Below are 26,136 nucleotides of genomic sequence, written 5' to 3'. Positions count from 1 at the left end.
AAAACTAATGAAAACAATAACATGGTAGAAAAGATCCACATTTTATTAGCTTTGTATTCTATACCGCACATTCATCTAATGCTCTAAGAAACCAGGAAGCCTGAATTTGCAGAAAGGGGATGAGATTAAATTAACTTGATCTCAGCGAAGAAGGAAAAGGCTTGGCCCTCTTCACTTCTAATTATTCTCTCTTCTCTAGACTTCATTTTATAGGCCATAGGTTCAATTATTCACAGTATCTTTTTATATCTAGTCTCATAAAACTGTAAGGTGAATCATTACAAAATTAATATTCAACAGGCTTTATATAACTCTGCTTAATGCAATGCATAACTCAGATTTTTATCACCCCAAGGCCTCTCAAGATCTATAAATGAAACCAACTTAATAAAAGACCATGTATTTTAACTCTAACATAACCTACACAACCTCAACACTACATAACCACTCAATGTAGACTAGACAATCAGACATGACAGAAATGGACTGTATATAGAAGGTCAACCTGTGCATGAAGATTCTGATGATGACAACCAAAATTTTGCTGTGACTCATTTGTTTAGAGGAACTCATGGCTCTAATGAAAAGGAGATTAATTTGCTTCCAGAGCATTCACACAGGAATCACTGTACACTTTTTACACCATGTGACCCTAAAAAATTTTCTGATTCCTAAATAATGGTCCCCTCCTAGGAAGGACAAAAGCTAGTGAATGCATCTACCAAAATCCACCCTCTAATCTCTACCCAAATACATGTACATATTTCCAACCACGAAGGAATCTTAAAGATCATTCGGTCCGGGGGCACCTGGGTGGCTCAGTCAGTTAAGTGTCTGACTTCGGCTCAGGTCATGATCTCATGGTTCATGAGTTTGAACCCTGCATCGGGCTCTGTGCTGAAAGCTTGGAGCCCGGAGCCTGCTTCAGATTCTGTGTCTCCTGCTCTCTCTCTCTGCCCCTTCCCCACTAGCATCCTATCTCTCTCTCTCTCTCTGTCTCTCTCTCTCAAAAATAAATACACATTTTTTAAAAAAGGTCATTCAGTCTAATGATCACATTTTACACAAAGAAAAGGCAATCAAGGCCCCGACAAGTGAAATGACCGGTTTGAGGTCAGACAACCAGTTGAGAGGAGCCGGGTGTTAAATTCAGATCTCGGACTCAGACTCCAGAGTCTTATGATTTTTTTGCCCAAGACTTTTTTTTTTTCTCCTGTCCTCAATAGTTACACAGGGTAGATGTAGACATTGCTATCCTTTCTGATCTATTTTAATGTCCTCAAATTAATAGATGTGAAAACTAAGGTTCACAACATGAGGAATCACGGCTCATCCAAGGTCGGGGAGAGAATCAATGGCAAAGCTGAGACCAGTGACCACTCCTATGGTTTACAGCTTGATGCTCCTCTCTTCATGCCTGGCTGCCTTTCTTCTCTGGTGGGCAGGATGGTTTCCCGTCTTACCACCATTAAGTGGTCTTGGCGTGTTACAATCCATTCGCCACTTCCATAATGAGTAAGTTATGCCGAGATCATATGAAAAGCCCACAGTCCTAGGTTGGTACCAAGGCTCTGGCAACATCTAACACACAGCTGTTGTGAGGATGCACATTCCATTTTGACAAAAGACACGTGCCTGGGTTTTGTCATGTTGGTCTGAGATAACGTAACGTGCAGAAAGAGGGACCAGCAGGGAAAGAGAGATTACTTCCCCAGACTCTCACATAAATGATTCTTTCTTTGCATAATGGAGCTCTAAATAAATAAAATACAAAATGAATGTTTACAACATTACAGTTGCTGCGAAAATGGCTATAGAGTTTTATGCCTATCTGTATCCTCTCCAGGGAAAACGGAAATCAACAGGAGTTTTGTAATGGTGGGGAGGAGAAGGGACTATCATTTATTCCTTCATATGTCCAACAGAGCGAGGCCCCAGGGATGCAACAGTGCTCAGAAGAGTAGTTTCTATCCTCCTGTGAAGTCTCCTGGGAAAGACAGACCATTCACAAGCATGTAATAGGTATGTATAGACACATAAGAAGACAGGGTTTAGGGGGCAAGTGGCCTGGCCTAAAGAATCCTCAGCAGTATGATCATGTTCAAGTGGAAAGGAGACATGATTCGGAGCCAGACCAAAGCGTGTTGGAATCCTGTTTCCTGCCACAGTAGGTGATCTTGAGCAAGTCACTTCCAACTTGCTACTCTGTTTCCTGATTTGTGAAACAAAGCTAATAACTCTTACCCTGTGGGTATTAGGTCAGATATTGAGTTAAAGTTTACTAAGTTCCCAGGGGAGCCTGGCCCAGAGTAGAGGTTCCATATATATTTGTCAAATGCATGAAAGCATCATTATGAAACATGCATTGGCTGTCTAATAGCAAAAGGGGCACCTGGGCAGTGATAAAACACAGAGTAAGGAAACATGAGTCCTGTCTTATACCTAGGGAGACTGAGAGTATCTATTCTATTATACATATATACACACACATATGTGTGAGTGTGCCTGCATGTAACAAATACAGAGCGAAGCCAGAAAGAAGCACATTTGACGTGGCTGAGTCAGGGAGCACTGTACAATAGGACCGTCTAACAGAAACAGAACATGAGCCACAAAGGAGAGGCACATGGGTAATTTTCAAACGTCAGTAGCCACTTAATAAAAGTAAAAAGAAGCAGATAGAATCAAGTTTAGTGGCATATATGACCCCAAGATAGCCAAAATATGATCATTTCAACATGTGACCATTATGAGTTTATGAATGTGATATTTTGCACGTACAGAGTCTACGAGCCGTCTGTGTATTTTATACTTCCATTACAGCTCACCTTGGCTTAGCCACCTTCCAGGTGCTCGGTACTGCACGTGGCAAATGGCGTCCATACTGGAGAGCGCAGTTTCAGAAATCTGGAGATGAGAGAGTTTGCTGAAGACAGAGGCTGCCAGGTGGGCTCATGGGGGAAGTGGGGCAGGAATGTGCCCCCTCCTGGCACAGAGACTTTGCTGCAGCACCTTATAGAAGCCTCCTTCTCCTGGCTCCTTTGGCCCCAGGGAGTCCCTAAATCTACTTCCCGCTATTGCAGGGACCGCACTCAGATTTGGTTCTTGCTCTTTGCTGGTACCTTCAGACTCTCAGATTGTCCTTTCCTTCCTGGCACCGCCCTTACCTGGCATACTGCTTAGGGTATGGGAAGCACATATATGTAACGGCAATTTCTTCTTTGCACAATATGGCTGTATACAGATACATACAAATAGATACAATGCCAGGTAAAGACCTGAGATAGCCCAGCTCTGGCTCCCAGAGCCACGAGGCCTGCAGAGCCCCAGTTTTTCTCCAGCCATACAGAGTTACGAGCTAAGCAAATGCCAGAACCATTCCTAGCAGGAAACCAGTCTGTGCCTGGGCTCCAAGCAGGGGACAGGTGGGCACAGGGCCCGGCTGTGGGGAGTGCCATTTGGCAGAGAGATACTAGAGGAAAGGGGAGGAGACGATGGTCTGACTCCTTGTGTGCCCTTCATGGCCAAGTCTATTTTCTAAGGTGAGATGGAGTAGAGAGACCTATTCCACGTGGCCAAGTATGGTGGTGACACGTATGACAAAAAATCTGGAGGATGAACAAAGCACAAATGGGAAAGAAGTACATAAGAGGACAGAGGCAGAAGCCGAGAAACTAAGAGTCATCTTGCCCACTGTCCCCCAACAGCTGGTGTGCCCTCACCTAACAGTTCAAGTGTCCCCACCACCAGGGCCCATGATGGGTCGCAGTGGTGGCTGGACCTACATCAGCCTCCATCTCCTTAGTCCTGTCTTTTTCCACAGCCCAGTGATTAACAGTACGACCACAAACTCAGGCAATCAACTACATAAGAGGCGTGGATTGGGTGAGGAGGCAGGACACGCATTGTCCCCACACCTCTGCCCTGTCCCAACAGTAAAGTCACTACTGGTTTGAAAGAGGATGGAATTCAGAGGGGTTGCTAATCTTAGCTCAATAATATCTTTACCAGAATGTAAGTCCCAGTGCAGAAGGAGCAAAACCCTCTGACACACTCAACTTTCAGCAAGCGGGAATGGGACCCTGGTGTGCCTCGATCTTGCAAATTTTGCAAAGTCTTGAGAAGGGATTTTATGGGACATTTTCCAGTTTTAAAATGGTTGGAGCTATGTCAACAAAATTTTACACACTGTACGGGGCCACACTGTGTGAGCCAAAGAAAACTGACCACAAGGCTGCCAGCTCGAGATTTCTCCTCTAGTTCAAAGAGATATGGTCATGGTCCTGTTCCACCATCGGGCCATTTGTAGCTTCTCAGCTCGATTTTGTTCTGAGGCTTAATTCCGATCAGGCAGATGAAGGGCTGAGCATAGTTTCTGGCACATCGTGAAGGCAGTTAATAACTGATGTCTGCTAGCTCTAAAGAACCTCTGAGATTTAATTCTAACCATTATATAGGGATCAAATCACAGGATGTCCCCAGAGACAAAACATCTGAAAGAGGGCTCCTCTCCCTCAAACGATTCCCTATCTCTTCATTTCTGTTTCATGGCTTGGATTTACGCCACTTTCATTTTACTTTGTCGATTCATGAAGCTCAATTTGTTGCACAAAGGAAGTAAGAAAGAAAAAAGGTCAGCCCAGGTGAAAGTCTAAGCGGGTGTAAGTTTTCTAGAAAGTAGTTTGGCAATGCCCAGCAAATAAGAGGCTGAAAAAAAAAAATCGCATGCCTTTTGACTCAGCGATTCCAGTTTAAGGAATTCAGCCTAAGTAAAAAATGATGGTTTTTCATAAAGATTTAATTCCAAGAATTCTTATGACCGTGTAATCTACAACAGAAGCAATTAAGGAAATTAAACACCCATGAATAGGGAATTTGTAGCAAAAGTTATGATACACGAAAGCGTTTAACACAGCCGCCCGCATGACTTTCAGAGCACTTACTGCGTTCACAGTGTGTCCCCTGCAATAAACGCCATGAAAGCAGAGTCTCCGGTCTGTCTTGTTCACCACTGTCTACACTACTTTCCATGAGCTGGCACATAACAGACACCCATAAATATTTAAATACATACAAGATAGCTTATGTAGTATGATTCTGTTTTTGTAAAAAAAAAAAAAAAAAAAAAAAAAAAAGACATGTATTTCTGGCAGTATGTTATTACTATTTTTCCCTAGAGCAGAACTCAGCAAACTACAGTCCCTGGACTAGTGGCCAGTTTTTGTAAATAAAGTTTTATTGGAACACAGCCATGTTCATTCTTTTACATGTTAGCTATGGCTACTTTTGCACTAGAATGCAGAGTTGAGTTGTTGCAACAGAGACTGCATGGCCAAAAAAAGTTGAAAATATTCACTATTTGGCCCTTTAAAGAAACAGTTTGCTGACCCTTGGTCTAGATGGTAGTTCTTTCTGAGTGGTCTAACACACATATATGTATGTGTGTATCTGTGTGTGTGTGCCTGTCTGTATACATGTGTGCATGCATATACGTATAAGTGCAATTTTTTTACACTGAACACAAATTATATTTGTAACCAAACAAAAATCAGAATGATTTTTACAAAAGAAAGGAAGGATTGCCGGAAAGGAGGAAGGAGGGAATGAAGGGGAGTAGGAGGGAGGGAAGGAATTGCTTATCCATATTTATCAATATAAAAAAATTTCCACAGGGGTGCCGGGGGGGCTCAGTCGGTTGAGAGTCTGACTCTTGACTTCAGCTCACGTCATGGTCTCACGGTTTGTGGGATCGAGCCTTGCATCAGGTTTTGTGCTGACAGCATGGAGCCTGCTTGAGATTCTTTCTCCTTTTCTCTGCCCCTGCCCTGCTCATTGTCTCTCTCTCTCTCTCTCTCTCTCTCTCTCTCTCTCTTTTTCAAAATAAATAAGTAAACATTTTAAAAAAAGAAGAAGAGGGGCACCTGGGTCACTCAGTCGGTTAAGTGTCCGACTCTTCATTTCCGCTCAGGTCATGACCTCAGGTTCATGGGATTGAGCCTGGAATTAGGCTCCATACTGACAGTGCACAGCCTGCTTGAGACTCTCTCTCTCTCTCTCTCTCTCTCTCTGCCCCTTCCCCACTCTCTCTCTCTCCCTCTCTTTCTCCAAATAAACTGAAAACAAAACTACTTTAAAAAAGGAAAAAGAAAAATGTCCACAATAAGTGAAAAATGTTAAATGTGGTATGAAGTATGGTTACATTTTTGTAATGATTGGGTAAATCACTGAAAGAGAAATGCAAAAAAAGGTTTAGGTTCACTGTATTGAGGCAAGGGAAATATAATAATGGCTTTTGTTTCCTATTTTCCTCTTTGTTACATTTTCTAAATTTTCCAGCAGAAACATGCTTTACTTACATAATAAAAAACAGAAAATAAGTGATGTTGAAAGGAAAGACAGCAAAAATAAAGTTCCAGTCGACATAAATAGCAGCAGCCTGTTTCCCAGGCTTCACCAGGCAAGGGGACATCTTCTTGGTGTCACAGGGTGCACCCCTTTCAGCACATTCCCTATTATTACCGCATTCCAGTAAAACCAAAACATGGCCAAGGCGGAGAGGGTAGTACCCAGGGCCACGTTCCTTAAAAAAGTATTAATGTTGGTCCCCACTGTGATCTAGATAGTTTCTCTTTACATTAAATTTTTTTTTTCAATAATCCACTTCATTCCTTCCAAAGCACAGTGCACCATTTCTGTCTAGATTACAAAATGTGTTCAGGGAAGAGGTTTTCTGACTTAGTAGTTGGACACTTGTAGTGTCTCCCGCCTCGATCACATTGCCCTGGTTTTAGTCTTAGCCAAGATGGACATTTCTGGTAATGCTGACAGCTCCCGCTTCATTCATCAAATGCATACCTCTCTGCTTTTCTGCCTCCAAAGTAGGTAGCAGAAGGTAACGCCCCTGGGGACAACCTTCAACAATGAGGGATCAGTGGATAAATGCCCCAGTTTCTGGGTCCCAGCATCCCGGCAGAGATGAACACCAGTTGCCCAGAGAGGCCATCTTTCTTGGCTCTTTCTCCTTCCCTTCTTCCCCTCTTCCTTCTCTCCCTCTTCCTGGAAATCTCCTCCCAAATTAACTTCCTGCACCCAAAATCTTGTTTCAGATTCTGCTTCAGAGGAACTCAAACTAAGAGAGCGCATAAGCAAATATAAAACCAATAAAAAGAATTATACCACAGAGCCCCAGAAAGCTCTCAAAGATGGTGTGAAACAGAGTTCATCCGTTTCTAGAATACATTCCCTCATCGTACATCTATTTAGTAGGCTTCTACATTGGGCCACACACACGCTAGGTGCAAAATGAACTGCAGAAACACAGCCTATACCCGTGGAAGACACAAGATGCTTAACAGTCACCAAGCCCACTATACTATGAGAGTATAGGAAAATATAAGAAAGATTAATGTTGGGGAGGAAAAATAATCTTCCTCTTTCTGAATTTTTAGCAGAGACCCCTGTAATGAAAGATTAACAGGAGAAAAACCAGCAGAATTTATTAACAGGTATACTGTATGCAAACATGGGAGGTACCCAGGGAAAAACGAGTCACTCAAAGAAGTAGCTTAGAATTCAGGCTTAGATATCATCTTAGTAGGGAAAGGGGCGGGGCATGGAGGCTCCTCCAGGAACAGCAAATAATTTGTAGGAAACATGAATGGGTGCTTAGAAGGTATGAGGTAGTCTCACGAGGAGGTATGAGAGTTTGTGACAAAGTCTATATGGGTGTGGTGTTGACCTCCAGTCTCCTCTGCATTCTCTGCAGTGGTGAAGACCATCTTCCCTGGTTGGTGAAACTCCCAGGGAAGCACCTATGCCAGCTGGAATTTTCAAGAGAACTTGTCTTAAGGCAGGTAAGGGCAGTTCCGAGAAAGCCTCTCCCTGTATCCACTGCCTTACAATTACCTACAGCTCAAAAATAATTAATATACCAAAGCAGCATATTTGGGGGTGGCATATTCTGCTGGCCTTCACGAACCTAGTCTGAGATGATTCAGCATGAGGTTTTTGAGAGGACACCGTGTAAACGGGGCCTTAACAGTGGAATTAGACAAAGAGAGGGAAAAGGCTTTGATCCTCGCTGTTTGCGAAGACAGAACACGAAGGTGGAGATGTGTTCGGCTGGCAAACCACGGTAAAGGTTTGAAGATTTCAAAAAATACATGTTCAGCAAACACTCTCTCCTTTCATCTCATATGAGTTAAATATCCCCGGAAGTGAGCAGGTGCTTGGACACCTTCGGGGTGTTGATTACTGAGAAGACCAAAGCTGGCCATAAAGATTTAAACATGGCTCCGAGAAACATCCTTGCTATCAGAGGCTGATAGAATCTGTTCTTGTTAACCAGGGACAGTGTGGCTCTTCTACTCGGTGGCAAAAGCACTCTAACTTGCTTCAAAGACCCACGGCTTTGGTTTCACAAGGATGCCACTTGAAATTGGTTTAAAGAGTGCCTGCCTGTTGGTTCCCCCAAAGTAGCCTCAGAGAATCAGAACCTTAGAAACCTTGTGGGCATGAGCACTCCCCGAGAATCTGAATCAGCTCAATTCCTCCCAAATGCGTGCACTTTTGCACAATGCTGTGTATGCAAAGTAAAGGCAATAAATACAGTTTCAGGGCTTCTGTTTATGATTGATCGCCTTTTTTTCTTGTAGCAATCTTGTAAGTTTGACTTCTTATTTTTATTATTCTCACTGCATACTAATACTTCAAACATTTTACTAAATTATGGTTCTCTGGTTCCTACTTCAGAATAGTTTAACTGATTTAATGAGCTCTATCTAATTATTGCATTTCACCTTTCATACGAGAGTGCAGGAGTGTTTTGGCTGAAATAGTTGGTAATAGCTCAAACACTCCGAAAGGAAGAAAATGAGCACGGGTAATGCAGGTCTCGAAACCGTTCATTTTATGCCAGACATAATTCTTATGAACACACACATATATGTATATAGATATACTTATACCTTCATTAATTAATTCATTCATACGTTCACTATCTATGTGCCCAGCATTGCCAAAGACGCCAGATCAGCTTAAAACAGCCTTTTTTTTTTAATGTTTATTTATTTTTGACAGAGAGAGAGAGACAGAGCATGAACGGGGGAGGGGCAGAGAGAGAGGGAGACACAGAATCCGAAGCAGACCCCAGGCTCTGAGCTGTCAGCACAGAGCCCGACGCGGGGCTCGAACTCACAGACTGTGAGATCGTGACCTGAGCCGAAGTCGGACACTCAACCGCCTGAGCCACCCAGGTGCCCCGACAGCAGATCAGCTTAAAAGGCGCTTTCTTAGGTCTGCATCCCTCTACTGGGGGGCACAGAACACAGTAGTTAGGGACTCTTGAGCTAGACTGTCTATAGTTACATCCTGGCTTCACCATTTCTTAGCTATAAGATCTTGGACAAGCCAGTTAACCAATGTGTGCCTCAGTTTCCCCTTCTGTACAACGGGGGACATTACAGCAGCTACCACCACAGGACTTTTGTGAACATGAAATGAATCAGTACATACAAACCAGGTAGGAGTGCCTGGAGCTGAATAAGCACTATAATTGTTGCCTTTTTTTTTTTGTTACTATTGTAGTGTGTCTCATCTACAACACTCACAGAGATCACAGTCATCAATTTCTATCTACATACTTATCTATTTAGTTAATGAGTTGTCTATTATTGTTTGTTTGTTTGCCTGCTTCATCAAATTATAGGATCCATGGAGACTGACACTAAATTCCCTGTGCCCGGCATTGTGCCCAGTAAATGTTTTGTTGATTGCTTGAACAAATGAATAAATGATTCTCTTTCGGGACATATGACCCTGTCACGCTAGACAAGACTTTCACTTCAGAGATTTCCAAGGCAGGCACATGTCTATCAAATGCCATTTGTTGGAAATTCCATACAGTTTTCTATCCAGATGGTACCAGTGACAAAGGAAAGCATTCTGGCATGAGGGAAAGTTACGATGCCAGATGACGAGCCAATTCACTGTATTATTCATCATCAAATGTTGTCGGCCAGGAAACTGTTGTCAGCTGAGCTCCACAGTGGTCAAGTGAAGAGGCTGAATTTTAACAGAAGCTGGGATTATCATTAGAGACAGAGGGTTCTGTGCTAGGAAAATGGGGCTTAAACAGTAAGAAGCTTCTCAGTCTTGTCTTGGCTTTGCAACCTTGGGCAGGTTACTTCACCTCTCTGGGCCTTGCAGCTTACTGTTTCTATAAATGAAGGACACAAATTGTCATCAGTAATTCCTAACCCTGGTTGTGCACCAGAATCTTCTGGAAAGCTAAATCCTCTAGGCCAGCAGTCAACCAACTTTTTCTATAAAGGGCCAGAGAACAAATATCTTAGCCTGTGCAGGCTGTATATGATCGCTGTTCCAACTGCTCATACTCAGTTCCCCCATTGTGTAGTCAAAGCAGCCATACATGATATATATGCAAATGATCATGGCTGGATATGGCCAGCTTGCCTGGGGGCCACGGTTTGAGGACTCCCGCTGTAGGCCACGTGTGGCCCCCGTAGGGTAAGAACCAATTCTCTGCATATTTACAAAAGCTCTTCCCAATGACCTAGAAGGGAACCATCAGATTAGATGGCAACAAGGCCCCTTCCAGCTCCTACTGGGGGCTGTGATTCTACATTTCTTAACTCACTGTGAGAAGTAGCTATTCTCAGTCAACGCTATTTAGACAGTAATTTTAATATTCCTTCAAACGCATCACATTTGGGTATTAGCCTCCTACATATGAAGTTTTTACTCTTTCAAAATTCAATTCTCTTCTAGGAGAAGATTGAACAGTTCTTTTCATCGTGTTTAGATCTTAAAGCACTTCTTCCTGTGCGTGACATCCCTTGTCAGTTCTTTGTAAGGGACAATTCTACTGCTAACTTGCAAATGAGAAATTTAATATTATCCCTTCTGGGCACTAAAGTGATACAATACAGGTGATCCTTCACTTTAAGAAAGGATAATACATAATAATGTGAAATTATGAAACAATTCAGTTGAGAAGCATTTATAGTGTTTGCGCTATAATTCCTTTGTATAGAGAATTCCTTTCTGCTGAGGTCATGGCTGTCGCATGACAATACCTTCTGGTTTTCTAGGGATAGTGTCAGTTTCCACCTGTTGTCTCTTACTAACTCACATAGCACTCATTTTCATCTCTAACATGTCTCAACTGGATGATAAATTGAACGGTCATCCTTGGTGGTGACCTTGAAGGAAAATAGAATAATTGCTCCATTTATTTTATAGTTACTAAGAAGCAAACACTGCTCTGAGGGCTTTATCTCTATTATCTCAATTGATCACTACAATATTTTGCTGATGGTTGATGATCTGAGGTTGGGTTTTTCCAAAAGCAGACCCCAAGACAAGGAAGTGGGGATAAGTAGTTTTGGGGGAGAACATGTTCCCAGAAGCACTGAGAGGGGAGTGAGGGAGCGAGGTAGGAAAAGGAATGAAGCCAGTACACAGAGCATTTCGAGTTGGTCATGGCTGTGAATAAGCAGGGCTCAAAATCTCTGGGAACTTTCTGAGAGGCTCTGTGAGCATGCCTCCGACTTCTCCCTCAATGGAACAAGGAAGCAGTAGTTTTATCTCATAGCTCCCATCCCGTGTTGGTTGAGGGTCACGCCTGGAGATATTCATTCTCCCTCCTGCATATGTGGCCTGTCCACAGTTACAGGAGCACATTCCTATGACTAGAGAATGACTTTCCTCAGATGAAAGACACAAAGAGCTTTGTCAGTGTGTGCCCCGGAGCACCAATGGCATCTGCAACCAGGACACTGAAGCTTAGAGACATTAGGTCACGTGCCCAAAGCAACCTAACTGGTAGATGCCAGAGACAGAATCTTGACCCATGCAATCTGGCTCTGGAGGGTTTACCCTTAACCATAGCAAAAGACCTCTGTGTGTCTACCCCTGAGTCAATTATGCATCACCCAATATCTACCCAGGGGTCTTGTATCTGGCCTGAGTGGCCCTTGCAATGGCTTACAAAGTTTCCGCAGAGCGAGGTGCTGTTGCCTCTGTCACAGCCACAGGCTGAGGTACTCATGACCATGGATCCCCCTTGGCCTCTCAGGGTACTGTCAGGCAAAGTCTACTTCCTCCCTCCACCTGTACTATTCTGAGGCATGGTAATTTCTTCTTCAAGGACATCCCTGTGAGATCAAGTGATCAGCTTGTCACAAAGCCATGGCCGGCTTGTTTGTATTCACCTTCTCTCCTTCCCTGCCTCACCCCTGGTCCCTGGGATTGAACTCTCCAATAAAGTGTCAGCACCTAAGCTTTTACTTTGTAACTGAGCACAATCTACCTGCAGTAAGTGTTGACAAACACAAACATCTAAGTAGCCCACACCTGCATCCAGATCTAGAACATGTCCATCAGCCCAGAAAGTTCCTCTGGCCCCTTCCTGGTCATTCCATTCTTCTTACTCCTATGCAACCACTATTCTGATGTCTTTCAACATTACAGAGTGACCCCTCCCATACCATGAGGCTTCTGAGGGAACAAGATTGTACCTATAAATTCCTCTTGAAAAACCAAAATTGAGCCAGAATCTCATCAAACCCCTACATCCAATAACCAATGACCAATTAACAGAAGAACCCAGTGAATTATACTACAGTGATGATATCAGCAAAATCCAGACAGTGAGCAACTCTACAGGTCAAATAACTCACTTTCTTCAACATATAAATTGCAAGGGGAAAACAAAAGACATAGAAGGGAAACTGACAGATTAAAGAAGGCCCGGGGCGCCTGGGTGGCTTAGTCGATTGAGCATCTGACTTCAGCTCAGGTCATGATCTCACGGTTCGTGGATTCGAGCCCTGCATCAGGCTCTGTGCTGACAGCTGAGAGCCTGGAGGCAGCTTCAGATTCTGTGTCCCTTTCTCTCTCTGCCCCTCCCCTGCTCGTGCTCTGCCTCACTCTGTCTCTCAAAAATCAGTAAATGTAAAATTTAAAAAAAAAAAAAAAAAAAAAGAAGGCCCTACAGACATAACCAATCTCAATGGACTGATGCTACTCGGATCTGGATTCAAACAATCCACAAAAAAATTATATATCATCCATGAGGCAAACATAAAGGGAAACATTGATTGGATGTATGACACCATTAAGAAATTATTGTTAAACTTAAAGATGTGACATTGGCATTGTGGAAGAAGAGACCTTACCCTCTAGAGATACACACTAAAATATTTACAAAATAAATGACCTTCTATCTGAGGTTTGCTTCAAAATAACAATGAGGGGGGAATGGAAATACTGAGACAGCACAGTTGATCATGAGATAAAGTTGGAGCTGGGTGACTGGGTACAGGGATGCCCATCATGTATATTTAGTCTTTTGTATATGGATTTTGTTGTTGTACACAGATGAAGATATATGGATTTTGTATTTGGGCGTTTCCATAATTCAAAGTTAAAACAAATAAACAGAAAGGCAGAGAACTCTGTTAAAAAGCAAAACCTGATGTAGAATTCCAGGCTCGAAAAGAGGTTTTTAAATTGCTACTTCCCGGGAAAAGTGAAAGTTAAGGACCTAGAACGTGCCTTACTGGCCTTCACCCCTCTCCCCTGCAGTCGTGGATGCAGTGTGAATCACACTGGTGGGGCAGATTCTGGGCTTTGGGGCCAGTGAGACAGGGACTAGAGCCCTGGCTCTGCATCGTGGCAAATCACATAGGACGTCTGATCTCAACTTGCCCCATCTCTGGCACGAGACTAATACTACCTTGAGCACTAATTAAGAGACCCAGCACCTGAGTGGCGAGCATTGTGGTCTGGACCCAAATCCATCTAGCTCCAGAACCCATGCTTGGAACCACTATGCTGCACCATCCTCACTAATGAGATCTCACTGTTTGCCAGTTGACTTTGGAAACCTATAGCCAGACGTTCAGTAGGGCACGTGGTCCCTAAATCAAACTCTCATTCTTTGACTCCCAGTTTTATCATTAAAAATGTGGTCGTGGGCAAGTCACTTGACTTCTTAAGCCTCAGGGTTTTCTTCCGTAAAATGGGGGTAATCACAGTAGGTGCCCAGGGGTTTCAGTAGGAATAAAAACAATAATGTAAGCACAATGGCCACCTGGTATTTTCACCTGCCCAGTATCCATGCTGTCCTGATGCTCTTTACAGGAAATTAGTCTCTCCCAGTCGATGGCGTTTGAGCTGGAATGAGACTACTCTCAGCTCCAGGGGGAGAATATGACTGGTCTCTCAGAGCACCACACTCTCCGGGACATGACTGGCTTAGACATGGGTATGGGATTCACACTGCGTCAATGGGATCCCAGCGTGGGACTTACTGCTGCCACTACTGAAGTCCCCCATCATCCGCATTTGCTTTCTGAGGTTTCAGTTACCTGCACTCAGCCTTGGTCCTGAAGTGGATGATCTTCTTGACATATTGTCGGAAAGTCAACAGTAACCGAAACCTACGGGGTTAGGGTTAAGGTAAGGGTTAGGGGTTAGGGGTTAGGGTTAGAAGTTAGGGTTAGGGTAGTGCCTCCGTCACTCACTCACACCTGATCTCATTGCATAGGCATCTTACCAACTCCCGCCATCACCAGGAGAGTGAGTACAGTACAATAAAATGTTTTGGGAGAATGACCACATTCCCATAACCTTTTTTAGAGTATATTTTTATAGTCGTTCTATTTTATCATTGCTGCTGTTAGTCCCTTACTATGTCTAATTTGTACATTAAATTTATCCTAGTGAGGTATGTACTAAAAAAAACATAGAGGACGGCGCGTTTGTTACTGTCCCACTAGAGATCCTGGGACGTATCACTCGCAGATAAGGGAGGGATGCTGACAAAATGGGACCACAGCACAAAGAGAGCCCACAGGCGGAAGAAGTACAACCAAAGGATGCACGTACCAAGGCTGAAGTTGTTTCTGCAAGTGCCAGCCACACCAGTAAATAAGTTACCTTCCTAGCCTATGCCATTCTATGCTGATTACTAGAGCTTCTGTCAAAGAGCAAACACTTAAATGTTAGATCCCATTATTGCTAATATGAAAATAGGTAAAATTTCTCACGCTGCTCTTTCTTTTCTTGCTTCGCTTGGATTATTTGTTTTAAAGTTTTTGTTTTTTTTTTTTTTTAACTACAGGTAATTTCGAATAGATGCAAAAGCAGCGAAGAACGTATAACGAACGCCCATGAACTTCAACAATTATTGACTCATGGATAGCCTTGTTTTGTCTGTACTCCAACCACATCCCCTTTCCCATCTTATTTTGCGGCAAATTTCCGGTATAAACCTTTTCATTCATACTTTTTTCCAGATCCTTTTATAATGTTTCCTTTTGTAGTGCACACTGTTGGTGGCCTGCCCATCATCCATTTCCTCAATCGTAACCTCCAAGGTTTGTTCTTTTTTTTCTCAACCCCTTCCTCTACACAGCTAGAGATACAGGCCTTACTCAAGCCCCTGTGGTGCACCCGTTTGCCTTAGGGATAATTTCATTTTCCTTGTCAGTGCCCGGGTCAGGAATGTGAGTCAAAATTTGCTACTGAAACATGAAGGGAAGACTGCTGGGGAAGCAAGATACGTCTGGGAAATTTTAGGCCCTCCCAAGGCAGCTCAGAAAAAATGGTCTCTCTTTTCCCTATGAATGTTGTCCTGTCTGGACATGATGCTCAGATCTGGAACACTCCTATCTGCAACTGGCTTGAAGAGTAAGCTCATATCAGGTATGGCAGAGGACAGGGAGAAGCACATTGACGCCTTACTGATATTATTGAGCTGCTAAATATGCAACACAAAAACTGTGCCCTACCTCTGAACTTGATGTTCTGGGAGTTACAAATTTGTTTCACTGTTTAAGCCCATGTGTGCCCGGGTTGCTCCTATTTGCTGCTGGAAGCACTTAACTTTCCATCGATACAGACCTATGACCTACACAGTCTGGGTTCTGAAGGCCGAGGAAGGTATCAGTTTAGGATGGTGTGCAAAGGGAATCTAAAAGAGATTGGCTTAATCCAGAAAGAAGTTGATTTCTTTCTTGATTTCTTCCTCATAGATGAATTTGCGTAGGTGGTCCCGGCTAAGGTGGCCCTACAATCATCAGAACCACGTTTTTTCTGCCATCCCTAGCCCACAGCTTCCATCTCATCTCAGCCAGCTGCTCAGGAAGAAGACGGCCACCAGCCACTGTGAAGAAGGCAGAGATGATACAGACACTCGACGCCTTTAAAGATACAACCCCCAAATGAATCGCACATGTCACATCTCACTGGCCAGAACATAGTCACATGGCAACAACCAGCTGCATGGAAGGCTGAGAAATGTAGACAGGATTCTGAGTGGCCATATGTCCAGTTCTATTACTACTTAAAAAAAAAAAAAAAAAAAAAGGAAAAGGAATTACTGGGGCACAGCCAGCAGCCTCTGTTACAGAAACAGGGAGGGTTAATTGATTTGGTTCAACTGACAATTTTTAATTAAAACGACTTCAGAACGTAAACAGGATTTAAAAGACACGTTCTTGATCACTCCCCCAAATGACATAACAGAATCTATTTACTTCATCCCTTTCATTTCTTCTTTTTAGGTTGAGCTCAGAAGGATTCCAACAATCAGTAATCCTATGCCGGTCCAGTTTATTACCTTGTACACATGAAATTAATAACTAAACATTGCCAACTTCCCTTAATTCCAAATGTCTTTTCCTCAATTAGACTGCATAACTGTGGTTTAATTATATTCTGCTTGATAGTCACCAGAATCCCATAACAAGCTCTTATTTCACAATCTTGTTATTAATCAGAGTAATCCAATTTATGGAAAAGTAAAGACAGACAAACCAAACAAAATGACAGGGCTGGCAAGAAGCACAGTATTCTGCAGCCGGGCTGCAGCAGCTGTCAATAAAGCGTTCATATAGTTAAGATATAAGCGAGACTTTGATTCCGGGGCAGCAGGCTTTAAATGATGCATGAGAAGCCACCAAAGCAAATCCCTTTCTCCATGGTCCCCTCCGGGTCAAGCACCATGTTTCAATTATAATTTCACCAAATTGCTGTGATGCAGCAAATGTTTCAGATTAATAGCAGTGCAGCACAGCTCTCTGTGGGATGGAATCAGAAAATCTTGTTCAGAGGTTTGCTGAAATATACCCCAAGACGCTCAGCTGCAAAACACATTAAAGACTCCAAATGATGGGAATATTTCTGATGTGTATTCCCCAAAGAAGTTACTTTTGCAGAAAACAAGTTTATCATTTGTGGTAGCAAATAAAATTTCTCCACACGGCCAAAGAGGCTTCTTGCAATTACATCAGGAAGGCACCACCACGCGGCTCATTATGGAAATCATATTTACACTAGTAGGGGAGGCTATTGTTTCGCCAAGATGTGTCTCTTTCTCCAGCATGCTCCTAAAGAGCTTGTAAGAAATACTAAATCATTTGGTTTGGCTTTTCATTTCAAATGACGCTATTCCTTGGAAAAAGATTTGTATAGGTAGACATTATTTTGAAAATTCTACCTCAAATTACCAGCCAAGTTTTAAGATGATGTCTACTAGGAACTTGCCATGGGTCAGATGGCCACTGCATTACCATACCGGACACATCAGGAATAGAGAGCGCCAAATGGACTGCAAGTTTTGCCCATACTCGTTAGTGGCTGTATTCGCATTTTCAAGCCTTGAAGGGAGTCTTTGGGAAATTGTATTTTTGGCTAATGTCCTTTGCATACATTATCTTAAAAATAAGAGCAATTTGGGATCTGACTTCTTTATTGAGGGACTGTTCTCACTAACACCATTGCTTACGGTTCTAAGTAAAGGAGAAAGGATGCTCCCTAAAAGAGACGAAGGCTGGAGGAAAAACCTTGGGACTCTCTCTCCAGGAGTAATTTACCTAGTAAGAATGGGAGAAGACCAACCACTAATATACAGCCTCAGCTCTCTTTCACCTTTTCCACTCCTAAGCTGCATACTGACAACAAGTGTGCATATTCTCCCTCCCTGTCCTACTCTTGGACTTGACAGGGGTGAGGCAAGTTCCAATCTTCAATCGGACTAGTGGGTAAGAGTCCACTATACCACCTCAACTCTTCCCAAATTTGGGCTCCAAAGCCCAGGTATGGGGATGGAATATAATGTAGACCATTTTGGTTCATGTCTACAACGTGGCTTCATTGTCAGTAAAGCTCGTATCTTGATCCTCACCTCACTCCTCCTTCTGAACTTGGAGGGATTGAAATATGATAATCTCTTGCAAACCCCACACCTGGTATGGCTTTCACAGAGTCACCTTGCATGTGACCCTAATTTGCCTCCCCAGCCATATCTGTCTTTTTCTCTAGAGTCATCTCAGTACATACATTTCCATTTCTCCAAAACTCTTCCGTTTTTGTGTCTGTTGGAAACTCAACTGATGGTTTGTAATCCAGCTGCACGGGCATGTGGAGTATTTTTTAATAATGAGTTTGAAAACTTGTGTAATTTATGAAAATTTGATACTGCTGAATGTGACATGAAAATTTAGGGGAAAAGAAGATGAACTCTAGGCAAGAGATTTGAAGGAGTTATCCAACACAAGGTTTAGTCAAAAGGGAGAAAACCTATTCAATTCAACAAAGAGAAGGCTGCTCTTTCCATTGACACCCACAGCAAAATATTATTGATCTTTCAAGCCTGAGCCCTTAGGCCAGCTTCTCTCCCTAGGCTTTTCCCATCCTGCCATATAACTTCTCTTCTTTGTTTCCAACCTTTCACTTGGGTCACTCCAGTCTTCTTCCAATACGCAAATGCTAAAGACCACCGGTAATTTATATAATGGTCGGAATTACCTTCTCTCCTCTCGCTTTCTCATGTTTAGTGTGGTCTTGGCTCATGTACCTGCTAGGGACTACTACGTACATGTGACAGAACCCTGAACCAGCAAACCGAAGTTAATATGAAAGGAAGAAAGAAACACAGTTCCTGGTAATTCATCTCAGCGTTTCTGACGCCAAAGCTACAAGTTTAAATGCTACACACGTGATTACAACGGCAAATGTTCAACATAGCAAAAACCAAAGATTTACAACTGGAAGATGTATTCTAATACCATATAGTTCCATTGTCTTCAACACCAGAACACTGCTGCAGGTCTCATGTGCTATTTTTTTTTATGCAGTGATTTGCCATTTTGGCACATTAAGCATATGCCACTGAAGAGGCCACAGTGAACAAGACACAAAGGGTTCTTGCCTTCACAGAGGCTACTATCTCATGGGGCAGATGGGTTGTTTAAGAAGCACATGACCAGGAATGTTATGCTATGAATGGAGAAAGAGGGGGTTGTAGGAAATCCCATAGCAGAAGCAATTCATCCAGTCTAAGGATTAGAAAGGTTTTGTGAAGAAAGTGGCTTTTAAGTTTAGACCAAAAGAATGTGTTTGAATGAAAGAGCAAACATCTGGGTGCTAGAAGATAAATTCAAGTTACAGGACTGCCTTAGAACAGCTGGGTGACCTTGGGCATGTACCCTTTCTTCTTAGGCTATAGCTCCTGATCCATAAAATAAGTTAGGGTTTGGAGAACTTAATCTGGAAGGTTCCTTCCATCCAGGAAGGAAAAAATTTTTTTATGTTTATTTATTTTTGAGAGACAGAGACAGAGTGAGAGCAGGGGAGGGGCAGAGACAGAGGGAGACACAGAATCTGAAGCAGGCTCCAAGCTCTGAGCTGTCGGCACGGAGCCCGATGCAGGGTCTCAAACTCACAAACGGTGAGATCATGACCTGAGCTGAAGTCGGACTCTTAACTGACTGAGCCACCCAGGTGCCCTGGCTGGTTCCTTCCATCTTTATAAATCCTGAAAGAGACTGCCAGTCATTTTAGTCGATCTTCAGTCCATCCTTTACAACAAAAAGCAACTAACACAAATAAGAGAAAATCAAAGAAATGTCAGTAGGGAGGTTATAATGGTGAAATTGGGAAAACGAATAAGCTGGACCATCATAGGTTCAAATCCCAGTTCTTCCCTTTACTAACTGGGTGATTCTGAGAACATTGCCTAACTTCTCAGGGACTCAGCTTCCTAACCTGTAATATGGGGTGAGACTATTACAGTTGACTGTTGAACAACGCAGGGTTAGGGGCGCCAATCCCACCTCACACGTTTGAAAATCCACAGATAACTTTAGACTCTCCCAAAACTTAACTACTAGTAGCCTCCTGGTGAGCAGAAGACTTTCTGATAATATAAAAGCAGTTGAGTAATACGTATTTTCCATGTTATATGTATTACATACTATATTCTTATAATGAAGTAAGCTACAGAAAAGAAAATGTTAAGAGAATCATGGAAAGAAAAATAAATTTACAGGGCTATATCGTATCAAACAACACAAGGGCTCCCAAGCTTCACCTTTTATAACTTCAGTCCTTGGAAAGAGAAAAACCTCAACCTTCAGGGTACCAAGTTCAAGGAACCCAGGAAGAGCTCCAGTTGGTCTCCCTAGAGTCAGGTGCCTGGACAAACCAAGGGTCAAAAGAGACAGGGTCCTGCTGTATACAGTGGTTGCTCCTACAGCAAATAGGGAAATAGAGCTTGGCTAGGCAATTCCCGAAAGAAGGAGACTGAAGTAGAGCTGAGTAGAAAATCCAACAAATGTTGACTAGATTTTTATGCAAACTGCTTCTCTAAAATAATGCCGAAGACACAACTGATTGAATAAATGAAACAAATTCTTTTAAAAGCTGAAATTCTGGGGGCGCCTGGGTGACTCAGTCAGTTGAGCGTCTGACTTTGGCTCAAATCATGATCTCACATGAGATCGTGGGTTCGAGCCCCACATCAAGCTCGCAGCTGTCAACACAGAGTCTGCTTCAGATCCCCGTTTCTGTCCCCCTGTCTCTGTGCCGGTCCCCAGCTCACGCTGTTTCTTAAAAATAAATAAATAAACATTAAAAAAAAATAATAAAAAAAAATAAAAGCTGAAATTCTGTTTAGGGGAAAAACACCATATGGGGTTCAGAAATCACTGAGCATGCATATATTGGCTTTGCTCACGCCAACATAGCCACATGAACCTGTAGTTCAATGCCCCAGTTCAATTCCTTAGACTTCAGTTTGCTTTCTTAGAAGATGAGATGAGTAAAAGCTGCAGTGAGATACAGCACTTGACAAATACCCTAAAGAAACACTGTTGCTAAGAGCTTTTCTGCAGCCCTAAGAATATCACAGAATTAGGTAAACTGGGAATTAAAGGTCATACCCTGGAGATATGTGAAGTGTGTCTGCTCCTGTGCTTAATGATCAAAAACACACTCCCACAGACAGGTGTGTGTTCTGGGAACATGACTAACAAGGAGTGAGAAGGAGGAGGAGATGCAGGAAAGGGGAGAAAAGACAAGGGAGAAAGAAAGGACAAGGCGAAAAAGGGAAGGAAGTAGGAAGGGGAAAAATGAAGGAAGGAGGCAGGAAAATTAAACCAGTCTGTTCTGGGGCACTGCTGTAACATCTTTCTTTAAAGAACAAATTCCATGCAAGCATTTCACAGTGGCGTTTTTGTTTTTTTGTTTTTTTTGTTTTTGGAAGCTCACTGAAAGCAATTTTCTTCTAACTTCAGGATAAAAGCTTTCACCAACGTTTTCTGAGATATTTTAGCGGTGGCAGGAACAGCGAAATCAGTTCAGGGACTGCTCAAGTGTGGGGCTTGTGTCACTGCTTGAGATGACGTCATGGGAACCCCAGAGGGGCCCCTAAACAACACTGCATCGCAGGGTAAAAAGTTATCCTTTTTGGGGCACCTGGGTGGCTCAGTCAGTTAAGTATCCGCCTCTTGATTTCGGCTCTGGTCATGATCTCATGGTTTTGAGATCCAGCCCTGCATTGGGCTCTGCACTGACAGCATGGAGCCTGCTTGGGGTTCTCTCTCTTCTCTCTCCCTCTGCCCCTCCCCCCCTCAAATAAATAAATAACATTTAGAAAAAACAAATGTATTCTTTTGTGATCGTCTTTTAACCCCTCTGAATAGCCCTCAGGCAGGCTCAGTTTGGTGCTATTATGTGTTGAGTCCCTCTCAAAAACCAGTCTATCCCCTGTGGTACAGAGTGAAAGGAGAGCCCTCTGGTGGGCAGGAGGACTGAGACAGAATTGAATAATACTGATGTGTTTTCATTGCCGTTAATACTCTAGTAATGTTCAATTGTAGGGTATGAGTATTGGTAGTCCTTTTATAGTACTTATGTAAAGTTATCTTAGAAATTCTTTTTGAGTTTAAAAAGGCAGCAAAAGAAAAAGTTCATGATTGGTAGTACCAGATGTAGCAAACATACAGGACGTACCCTTTTAGTGACTAAGCATGTAGGATTGTGAGGTTCCTGGGTCAAAAGAGATCCCATGTTCTTAACCCACATCAACGTGGGAGGAACAGTCAAATATTCTGGGTGGGAAAGAGCACCACGGTATTCTGAGACCTCTGTCAGAGCTTCGAGTCTTAAGAGCTTCTTTTCTTCAGGGCAACATTTTCCCTTATGAAGTGCTTCCATTAATGACAGTGATGATTATAAGGATTTAGAGCCCTAAAGAGATTTCCTCTTAAAATCTTTAGTCTAAGAGGATATTGTGGACTCCACAGTAGAAGGAAAGTCTGCCAAGTATCTGTGCTGGACTAATGGAAAGCCTCAAATGGACTGTAGAACTGCCTCACCTCACATTAATGATAAAACACTGAAAAATATGAGACCGTCTTGGGAACTGCTCACCAAAGGGGCACTGCCCTGCATTTCATGCTGGTAAGCTTCATGAGGAGGAGAAGACAAGAAAACCTGGAAACTGTTGGTGGAAAAATAGAGGATTGCTTTGCCAACTCCTAAAAATAAAAGCAATAAATGTTAGCCAACTGTGGATCCGTAGAGTTATTTTTAAAATCAACCGAAATAAAATGGAAGACTTAATTTCCATTATGATGACCTTATTGCGAGCCCTGAATTGATTATTTCATTTGAAAGAAAATGCATTTAAAAAAAAAAGCCAGTTACATCCAACACATAAATAATGAAACCACAACACTGCTCAGTGAGCCTTTTGTGGGTTCAGCTTGCAGATTTGGTTCTCCTTGAAATAAAATATATTTTAGCCCTGTTTTCTCTTTATATATGAAATCATGGCAACCATGTTTATTGCATTCTCTTTTTTTCTTTGGTCCTAATTCTTCATTAGGATTCCTCTTCTATACCCTTGCGGTACAGGTCTTTCAAAAATACTACCTAAATCCATTTAAGCAAAGGGTGGGATATTCTGAGCAAGAAATGAGAGGTTAAAAATCACCTTACTGCCTTTATTTAGTATCTGTCACAGACAAGATCTCATGGGAGGTACTATGCTATGAGCATTTCATTTTAATGAGGGTCCAAGACAAATACACAAAAAGCGAAGCGTAAGGGAAGAGAGATTTCTTCTTTAAAGAAGAAACATAAGGCTTTACAGTACTAAGTGCCCAGTCAACTTTCCATAGAGGCTGGGGTGGGGGATATACCTCAGTGAAGGAGGTTTGGCCTGGAACCAAATACAGAGCAGTGGTGCTGGCATAAACACACACACGCACACACACACACACATCTTGGCTAAATGGGACAGCTCAAGAGAGCAAACATACATAGTTGCCACGTGGGAATAGAATTTTTCCGAGTTGGCTGGAAATCTGTATGTTTGTTTGTTTTCTCCTAAATGTAAAACCTCAGGTTTTTAACTGCAGGCAACTAATTAAAAAAAAAAAAAATTTAACATCATATGGAGGAAAGAAAACATCTGTAAACTGGATTCAGCCCATGGATTGCCAGTTTGCAATCTCCACCATGTAACTAAGCCATTAAGGCTTGAGATTTGAACCCATCATTGAACTCTGAACTAACCAGAAGAAAGAGGATTTGTATTGTCTTGAAAGAAAGGGGATATTTCTATAAGGAGAAGGAAAAGAGAGTAAAAAATATACTATGTGGAGGGCAAAGGGTGAATGAAACCCCAAAGAAAAAAAGGTAAAGGCATGTCCAGGAAACAATGAATAAGTTTGTCTGGTGAGAAGACAAACTCATGTATGGAAGAAATCAGAGATCAGGCTTGGAAAGCAAACGAAAGACCAGGTGGACAAACACCCTGAAGTTTAAGCGATGAAGCTTAGGTGTTATCCTATCGGCAATGAAGATCTAGGGACCCAGAGACTGAGGCAATCAAGGAGGTTTTCCAACAAAATTAACCCAATCTATCTGGAAGATAAAGAAATTCCACGGGAAGTGTCTGATCAGAAAGTTACCGCCCTATGTCAGGAGATTCAGCTGGAGGCCAGAGGAATGGAAATCTCATGGATGAGATAAGACCTGCAGCAATGGATAAATCCACAAGACTGATAAACTGTTTCCTCTTAGAAGATGCCAGAGATAACTCTTCTGTTTGGGATCTTCAGTATTAGTAGGTGTCCTAGTGCAAATATCCAGGAAGACATTTGGAGCCTGAGTTTAGGAGACAGTCCAGGGACACTGATGCATTTTGGAGTGTTTATCCCACAAGGGAATGGTCCAGGAAGAAATTCCCCATGGGAAAGGCTTTAGAGGGGAGCATGAATCTTGGAGGATGAATGCCCAATGTCTATGTTTCTTCCAGCGTACTTCAAAACCTTTCTAACTTGAAAAATCCTTGCCCTTGAATTTGTGTGATCAAGTGATCTCAAATATCTACACATTCTATTCTATTCTATTCTATTCTATTCTATTCTATTCTATTCTATTCACATTGTTGTATATATCACCCAATTGACATGTGTACTGAAATCTCTAAATCTCATCTCTTCAACCCAGCTTATATTTTAAGACTAAAAAGGGAAGAGAAAAGAAAAAAAAGAACTGTAGAATAGATACCGCTCTGTCAAGAATGGTTAAGATATAGTCCTATCAAGGGTCTAAGAATTGCTTAAGATTCTTTCCAGTACTGTAAGTAAGAAATACCAGAGTCTTCATCCATAAATTCATTTTATAGCCATAGAAAATGAAGCCCCTTCAATCCAGAATTTATCTGACAGTTACCAGCTGCTTTACTCCCCCACCAGAGCTTGGCTTTCTGAAGGCTTCACCCCATGTTAGAAAAATGCCATCATTTTTGATGCCATGCGTTAAAAATGCATTCTCCTGAAAGCCTAGAAACAAACTCTAATGTTCATAGTCAATTGACTTTCTACAAAGGGTCCAACATGGTTCAGTAGGGAAAGAATAATATTTTCAACAGATATTGGGACAAGTGGATAGCTGCATGAAAAATAATGGATTTGGTCACTACCTTGTAGCATAAACAAAAAAATAACTAAAAGTACATTACAGATATAAATTTAAAATAAAAACTCTAAAACTTTTAGAAGAAAATACAGTGGTAAATCATAGTGCCTTTGAGATTTCTTAGGCATGACCCCAAAAGCAAAAGCAAAAAAAGGGAATTTCAATAAATCAGACAACATTAAAATTAAAAATTTCTGTGCCTCAAAGGGTACCATCAAGAAAGTGAATAGATAACCTGCTGTCTTGGGAGAAGTATTTGCAAATCATATGTCTAATAAAGAACGTACCTCCAGAATGTAAAAAGAAATCCTATAACTCAATAATAATAATAAAAAGATAGCCCCACGAAAATATAGGCAACGGATTTAAATAGACATTTCCCCAAATAAACAGGCATATGAAAAAAACATTCAGCATTATTACTCATTAGAGAAATGCAAATTCAAATCATGAGATACTACCTCACACTCACTAGAGTGGCTGTAATCAAAAGGACAGACAGTAATAAGAGTTACCAAGAATATGGAGAAATTGTAACCTTCACACATTGCTGGTGTAAATGTGAAACAGCATGGTCAGTGTGAAAAACAATTTGGCAGTTCTTCAAAATGTGAAACATAGAGTCTCCACATGACCCAGAAATTCTACTGCTGGGTATTTAACCCAAGAGAAATGAAAACATCCGTCCACACAAAAACTTGTACACAAATGTTCACAGCAGCATTATTCGTAATAGCCCCAAACTGGAAACAGCCCAAATGTCTATTAACTGAAGAACGGTTATCTAAAATGTGGTATATCCATATAATGGAATATTATAAAATACTTACGGCC

At 42.1% G+C, this 26,136-nt stretch overlaps 2 protein-coding genes and 1 long non-coding RNA gene across 39 annotated transcripts in view; 2 read left to right on the top strand and 1 right to left on the bottom strand.

The window, feature by feature from the left end:
• Positions 1–26,136, bottom strand: part of LOC147571616 (uncharacterized) — a 624,145-nt gene that overhangs the window by 107,184 nt on the left and 490,825 nt on the right. The window contains exon 1 of one of the 36 annotated variants that reach the window (XR_015247240.1): positions 2,829–2,847. The exons of the other annotated variants lie outside the window; for them this stretch is intronic. The gene's annotated coding sequence lies outside the window, so the exon portion shown is untranslated. Of the gene's footprint in view, positions 1–2,828; positions 2,848–26,136 lie in introns of those variants that run through there. 36 annotated transcript variants of the gene reach the window in all.
• Positions 1–26,136, top strand: part of LOC147571620 (uncharacterized) — a 382,686-nt gene that overhangs the window by 145,026 nt on the left and 211,524 nt on the right. The window lies entirely within an intron of this gene.
• LOC147571624 (uncharacterized) lies at positions 7,551–15,315 on the top strand. Its single transcript, XR_015247217.1, has 2 exons — positions 7,551–7,853; positions 15,149–15,315. It is a non-coding gene; the product is annotated as an uncharacterized LOC147571624 (long non-coding RNA).

The sequence above is a fragment of the Puma concolor genome, unplaced genomic scaffold, assembly GCF_028749965.1.
Source record: "Puma concolor isolate L17-30 unplaced genomic scaffold, mPumCon1.1.hap2 unalloc_scaffold_14, whole genome shotgun sequence".
NCBI classification, from domain to species: Eukaryota; Metazoa; Chordata; class Mammalia; order Carnivora; family Felidae; genus Puma; species Puma concolor.
This window is presented reverse-complemented; position numbering and strand designations above follow the sequence as displayed.